Genomic DNA, 8,082 nt, shown 5'->3' on the forward strand with positions numbered 1-8,082 from the left:
TTAAACAAACCTTCTATACCTACACCTACACCTTATAGTAAAAACACTTCAGAGGGAGGGGTCGGCGTAAAAACTATTTTACTTAAAAACAGAACTGATACTGATTGGAAAAAATGGTTAATCTGGCCCACAGACACAAATAACTGTCAAGATAGATTCCTGAACAAGACACAAGGGTTTACAGTAACTAGGCCAGATCCAAGATATGTCCAGAGACAACATCCAGAGATAGTAACAACATACAGTGTAGGAAAACTGTGCCTTGAGTGGCTACAAAAATCTACACTTACAGAGCTTAAACAACACTTATCTTTACTTAAAGATGGCGTTGATTTAAGGGACTTCTTACAAGGTCTGGCAAAACGACATCATAAACGTTTCATATACACAGGTATATATGCCATTTATAATGAAGCTTGGAAAGAGACACAGGCAGAGACTGCAGAAAGAATACGAGAAATTGATCGTATTTATTTAGAGAAAGTACTCTCTGTAGTTGACAATGGGTTAACAACCCGGTCATCCAGAATGTATTCTTTGGACAGCATAGTATCGTCTGCAATTGACATAATGGAACAGGACTTGCTCATGTTACAGCATGGACAGTCACAATTACAATCTATAATGCTTTTAGGCTGGACGTTACAAAATCTTCGTTCTAGATATGTGCCATGGCATCTAATCAACACCACGTCATTGTTTTCTGTATTTAACCTTACAGATAAACAAATCAGCTTGGCACAGAAAGGAGAAGACTATACGGTGCTGAGCATTGAAAAACTGGAAAGATTACCATTAACTGTTTCAGAAAAGCCTGCAACAGAATGGATAATACACGGGATAATCACTCTACCTGTCGCAATTTTCAACTTTCAATACTGTTTGAAACATATACCAGTTGCCGTATATGAAAGGTTGGGTAAGGAATACATAAAGTCAACCTGGGAATTACCATACACACACAGATGTTGGAGTGGGGGAAAAGAGGTATTTCTTAGTGGTACACAATGCAAAAGTGCACTAAGTGGTACACTCTTATGTCAGGGTATTAATTTATACGGGCCTGTGAAGGTTCTTCAAACAACTTATCCTGCCACCTGCAAGGTTCTCCAGCAGCAGTGATAGATCCAATTTTTAGGCAGCTTTCTAACGGTAGCAATATAATGTTGAATGATCACAGCTGTTGTGGAATGATCCCAGGAATAGCCTATCTCGTAACTGTGTCAGCCAGGGTCACTTATTGTATGCAAGTATTGTTCCCTAAAGCTAAGACAGACGGGGAGTCACCGTTATGGCCTTCACTGAACATCTCTTCTATTCGAATTGATACTTTAAGCAGAATGAAAGCCATTCTTTTACAAAAAACGGTGCCACTGACCTCGTCCAAATAGACGTATGAACTGCAAGTTGCAAGGTCCTCTGCAGAGATACATGCCCTTTCATCCACAAACTGTCCAATACATTTCGTAGAAATGTTAGGTCGTATTTTAAACATGTCTGATACCAGTGGTATCGTACATGTATTTAAGACAGTTTTTTCAGGACTGTTAGCACCTTTTGAAGCAGTCCTCGGCATTTTTCCAAACTTCGTGCACTCTGTGTTTGGCGGCCTGCCTCTCATTTTGGGACTCGTAGCAGGAATCCTATTCTTGTTCCTCCTGCTTCGATATGGCAAGCCCGGTCAGCAACGATACCCAGATTACCATTGAGAACACTCTACTGGCAATGAAGTGTCGTGAGCGCATGATACATATCCTAGGCCTGGCTCGTCTAAGAGACCTGAATACCACATGGTTCCTATCATTCCGACCAATCTGGCAAGATTGCCTCTTACCTGTTCTACGATGCCTGCTATGTGGAGAAGAATGCGTGTTGGACGTCTGTCTAACACTTCCATCAGCACTGCCAACAGATGTTGATGCGTTGCTTGGTTCAGTAAGGGCCCATGCATCGTATTTTCCCCAGCGGCTACCAATCCTGATGACGGCATTCATTGAGATCTCACAGACACAATCTGCTGATGATGAGATACGTTGATCGACAGGCACACAGGTACCACCTTCATCTCCATCTCCGACGAACATTGCTAATACGGCTAACGCTGACGGCGATGCTTCACATTTTTGTGCTATTGGTTTACTTAATGAAGTGGTCCATCTTTCACCTACTGTGGTAGACAATTTCTTTGCCAGCTTAGAAGATTATGGGGCCGATTATGATGGCGGACGGACTTGAGTCCGTCCGCCACCATAGAGTAGGAGGGACCGTCCGCAGGGGCAGCGGCGGTCCCTCCATACAGATTAGGATGTGACCGCCAGGGTGGCGGTCACATCCTCTATTTTTAACATTGCGGCGGGTGGAGCTTCAAGCTGCACGCCCCGCAATGTTAAAAATGCATGCACAGCATTTGCGTGCACAAAGCGGCAGGCACCGCGCGGTGCCTGCCGCTTTGTTCACGCAAATGCAGGGGGGTACCATAGGTACCCCCCATGTGCACCCCCCACCCCCCCTTCACCCAGGGGGCCCACAACGGGCCCCCGAAGGCAATCTCCGTATGCTTTTCCACGGCGGAAAAGCCGCCGTGGAAAAGCATACTTTCTACGCGATCATAATATGGCTGGCGGTGTCTGACAGACACCGCCAGCCATGTTATTGCTTTTCCGCCGCGGTCGGAAGGCAACCACGGCGGAAAAGCTGTGGACTGAAAAACGATCCCCACGCCATCCTAATCTGGCGGGGGGTCTTTTTCAGTCCGCAGCGGATTTCCCGCATCCTCCGGGCCGGCGGTGGCTTCCGCCGGCCCGGAGGATGCGGGAAATCCGCATTCCAAATGAGCCCCTTAATGTTTTCTCCAAACAACGAGAATTACTTTTGAAGTTAGCACACTGTGTTCTATGGGACTCTGTGTTCCACCTTCACTTTTCAAAACAGAACTTCCAACTTTAAGAACTCTATTTTTCAGCAATTAGACTTTTTCTAAAATTGAACCTTTTTTTTGGCACAAAGTAATCTGCTTAAAGTAGAACTATTCTTAGAGAACAATAATTCTTTGAAACACTTCCAAATGACAATATTTGCCCTTGTCCACAACCTAAACAGTTTACATATTCTGTCATGGAATGGTCTCGACTTTTTCTTCTGCATTTAAGAGCCATTTCATAAATGCTATTTCATGACTCATTCTGATAAGCATTTTTCAATATCACACTACATGCTTTGAATAAAAATATAGCTTTTTTTAAATGCGCACAGCACAAATGCTCATTTTTTCGTGTACAACCATTTCAAATGCATTTTATGTATTTTGGGATGGATTTTTACACATCATGCTTTAGATATGTTTAAAAGTGCTTAAACTTTAGTAATATCGAACATAATAAAGTGGAGTGGGTGTTGTATGGCGTTTTAGGATCCGAGCAAAATTTACCGATTCATGCCCTTATATAGATATAATTCACATTGCCCTTATATAGACATAGAAATCATACCCATATTTAGACATAACCCATCCAGTCCAAATAGAGGCACGGCTACTTCGACTAGTTCCAAAAAGCCACAACGATTTCTTGGAAAACTCGGCTTCAGCAGTCAGGGACATCCCCTTACTTGAATATTGATTTGTCCTAGAAAACATGGCGTTTTCAAAGAACTACCATTCCCTTGGGGTTCTTTGGTAACGTTATCATGTCCGACTTTACGTCAAACAATGCACCTTCAAGGTATAAATATGCCTACACTTGCCCTAGCAAACACACGGTGGTTCAGAGCAGCTCGACTATCTACTTGCCAGACACAGCTCGCTACAGCAAGTGCCGAAGGAAGCCGACTCTCCAGCTGACGCACTGACAGAGAAGCTGTCCTTTCTCTCGCTGAGAACCCAGCTCCAGTGTTTCCAAGCTCCCCTTTGCGGGGTGTTGGGAAATCGAGTCAGAGACAGAGATACCAGACCTCCTTCATTCTAAAACCAAGGTACGGAGCTGATTAGACCCTAAGAGAAATCTTGGTTAGATTCTTGGCAAAAACAGACTAAACCTATGCTGCACCTCACTTACTTCTTCCCTCGTACTAGACTCAGGTTAGGTACATTGGGGTAGGCGCGTTTTAGAAGCGCCAGTTGAGTACTTTTTATTTATGTATGAATGTATCTATGGTCTAGGAACCAGACAATGCTTTTACAGTATTATTTTATAATACTCTTCTTACTGCACGCATTATACTTTGCAACCAGTATTACGATTGCAGCAGTTCATTTTACCTGTCTGGGAAAGAAGACTGATCAATAAACCCTTTTATTGAAAACACCCATCTCTCTATTTCTCTGCACCTCTGAAGAAACGAAGCATGCACAATTGACTGAGTAAAATATCTATCTATTGTTTCCACAACTCTGAAGATCAGTTTTATTCTTGGGGAAACAAAGTTGTCATGTTTATGCGGTTGTCAGAAATTAATCCCTTCTCGTTTATTCGAGAACGTTTCTAGTGACTTCTGAGCTAGCTGGCACTCACGATTAAGTCTAATATATCCGATAGAGACCTAGTCGGCCTAAGTCCTACATCAAATCTATAGGATATGTTATTCCAATGCGCAGAGCCTATTGGTAATATAGGAACTACACTACACTGTTGCTTCTTTCTGCACTTCTCTTGTCTCTTTCTATACCCCTCTTGCCTCTTTCTACACCTCTGTTGCTTCTTTCCAGACTTCTCTTGCTTCTTTCTGCACTTCTCTTGCCTCTTTCTCCACCCCACTTCCCCCTTTCTGTAGCTCTGTTTCTTCATTCTGTACTTCTCTTGTCTCTTTCTCTACCCCTGTTCCCTCTTTCTTCACCCTCTTGCCTCTTTCTGCACCTCTGTTTCTTCTTTCTGTACTTCTTTTGTTTCTTTTTGCACCTCTCTTGCTTCTGTCTGCACCCCTCTTCCCTTTGTCTATATCCCTCTTCCCTCTTTCTGCAACTCTCTTACCTCTTTCTGCACCTCTGTTCCTTCTTTCTGCACTTCTTTTGTTTCCTTCTGCACCTCTCTTTCTTTTCTCTGCACCCCCTTGCCTGCTTCAGCACACCTCCTCCCTCTTTCTGCTCGCCATTTGCCTCTTTCTGCAAGTCTGTTCCTTCATTCTGTACTTCTTTTGTTTTTTTCTGCATCTCTTGCTTCTTTCTGCACCCCTTTTGCCTCTTTCTGCACCCCTCTTGCCTCTTTCTTCACCCCTGTTCCTTCTTTCTACACTTCTTTTGTTTCTTTCTGCAGCTCTCTTGCTTCTTTCTGTACCCCTTGCCTCTTTCTCCACCCACTCGTCTCTCTTTCTGCACCCCTGTTGCCTCTGCCTGCACCTCTGTTCCTTCTTTCTGTTCTTCTTTTGTTTCTTTCTATAGCTCTCTTGATTCTTTCTACACCCCTTGCCTCTTTTTCTGCCGCTCTTCCCTCTTTCTGTACCCCTGTTGCCTCTTTCTGCACCTCTGTACCTTCTTTCTGCACTTCATTTGTTTCTTTCTGCACATCTCTTGCTTCTTTCTGCATCCCTTATGCCTCTTTATGCACCCATCTTCCCTCTTTTTACACCCCTCTTACCTCTTTCTGCACCTCTGTAGTTTCTTTCTGCACTCCTCTTGCTTCATTCGGTACCTCTCTTGCTCCTTTCTGTACCACATGTGCTTCTTTCTGCACCCCTCTTACCTCTTTTTGCACCCGCTTGCCTCTGCACCCCTCTTCCCTTTTTCTGCACCTCTCTTGTCTCTTTTTTTACCTCTGTTGCTTCTTTCTGCACTTCTCCTGTCTGTTTCTGCACCTCTGTTGGTTCTTTGTGCACTGTTTTTGCTTTTTTGTACATCCCTCTTGCCTCACATCTTCCCTCTTTCTGTACCCCTCTTGCTTCTTTCCTCACATCTGTTGCTTCTTCCTGCATTTCTCTTGCCTCTTTCTGTACCCCTCTTGCCTCTTTCTTCACCCGTTTTGCTTCTTTCTGCTCTTCTCATGCTTCTTTCTGCACTTCTGTTGCTTTTTTCTGCACCCTCTTGCGTCTTTCTGTACCATTCTTCCCTCTTTCTGCACCTCTCTTGCATTTTTCCGTACCCCTGTTCCCTTTTTCTGCACTTTTCTTGCCTCTTTCTTCAACTCTCTTGCCTCTTTCCGAAGTTTTCTTGTCTCCTTTTGCGCCTCTGTTGCTTTGTTCTGTACCTCTCTTGCCTCTTGCTGTGCTTCTATTGCCCTTTTCTGTACTTCTCTTGCCTCTTTCTGCAACTCACTTACCTCTTTCTGCTTCTCTCTTGCCTCTTTCTGCTCCTCGCTTGCCTCTTTCTACACTTCTCTTGCCTCTTTCTGCACTTCTCTTGCCCCTTTCTGCACATTTCTTACTTTCTGCACCTCTATTGCTCCTTTCTGTACTTCTCTTGTCTGTTTCTATATTCAAATGGGAAGTGCAAGCTGTCAAGTTTAAAGGTCTGTGTGCTCTCGTGACTGAGGTATATGTCTACTTGCACATGTATTCTCACATGTGTTATGCATTTGAAGATGTTAGCTTAAAAAGCGGGTAGCTTCCCTTATAGGTGGTCAAATCTTCTTAGTTCTGCTCCGTCATTCGGTTGCACAGGCAAACATATCTTAAGTATATATGTGTTATAGTGTCTATTGAATAAACATGTGCCCTGTATTGTGAGCAGAAAGAAATGCATACTCCTTTTTTTACACAACTTTATAGGGTATGCTGTTTGAAACACAGTTATTCAAGTGTTTGTATGTTCATTTTCATTTAACAGGTCACTAGGTAAAAGCATAGACACGCATGCATACCTTCACAAACTTGGTCAGACTTAAAACAGTGATATGCTTAGGATTGCTGTTTTATATTTGGTAGGCCTAACATTCTGAGCAGTCAATTAGTAGTGAACTCTCAAGAGAAAAGTGAGGTTTAAGACATATTCGGAGAAGGATTAGTGATTAGGGTACTTTTTATGAGTCTGTTGTAAGGTACAGCCAAAGTAGGCCTCTTTTTGCACCCATGTTGGTTCTTTCTGCATATCTCTTGCTTCTTTCTTCACATTTCTTCCTCTTTCTGCACATGTCCTACCTATGTAGGCATAGTTAGAAATTATCATTTAAAAAACCATAGAAATGGGGGCATGGCCAAGATGGCGAGCTAAGAGGACGCATCCCTCGTGAGCTCCCGAAGCCCCGGAGCCCACGCACCGCCAATTACCGCTGATCTCCCCCAGATCAGGCGGAAAACGGTGCCCAGCATGAACAGGAGTGCAGCGACGCGACTTGGAGAATCCCGGTGCCCTCCAGGGTGCAGCGGAGCCGGGCCGAGCGATCCCCGGAAGTGAGGCCTGTCGCCGAGCCAGGAGCCCCGGCGGGCCGCCCTGCGGAGCCAGCCGGCGGTGCACCCGGAAGCCCCAGCGAAGCCACCGGGACGACCGCAGGGGAAGCGCACCCCAGAGCGAGCCGATCGGGAGGCGGCGGAGGAGCACACCACGGCGGGCCGGCGAATCACCGGCCGAAACACACCGCGCCGAACCCGGGAAGCCCCAACTACGCGACCCCGGGGATTCGGGGGACGGTGAGGCCTACCCCGGAGCCTGGGCTTCTGGAGCCCTCCAGTGCGCCTCAATCTGTCTGGAGGGTCGGCGCAACGAACAAAGAGCGCGCCACGACTCACTGTGCTGCCCGGGCGGGCTGTGGAGACCACACCACCATCCCCTTCTTCAGTGGACCTCGGTAGGCCTACGGAGCGAAGGCGACGCTCGGCCCAAGGGCCTTGATTGCAATGGGGCCCTCCCTCCTTCATCACGCCTCGCACCGGAGCCGGGCCATGGCCCTCCCCGGCGTGGACACTCCAGGTGACGGGCTATAGGCCTGGGGGGAACATTGTGCGGCTCAAGAACTGCGGTAAGGGGCATCGGCCGCGAGAGACATAGACCTGTGCCACTTCTGTCGCGGTGCGGAGAGAGGCCATCCGGGCCCTTCCAAGCAGACTCCACTCCTACAGCTCTTACAGGGGTGGAAAGACAGCGTGGCCTACTTACCTTTGTCCCTAGACGCTCTCTTCCTCATGGTGGGCCGGAGGTGATATCCCGCGTTCGGGGCGGAC

The sequence above is a fragment of the Lissotriton helveticus genome, chromosome 4_1 (genome assembly GCF_964261635.1).
Source record: "Lissotriton helveticus chromosome 4_1, aLisHel1.1, whole genome shotgun sequence".
NCBI classification, from domain to species: domain Eukaryota; kingdom Metazoa; phylum Chordata; class Amphibia; order Caudata; family Salamandridae; genus Lissotriton; species Lissotriton helveticus.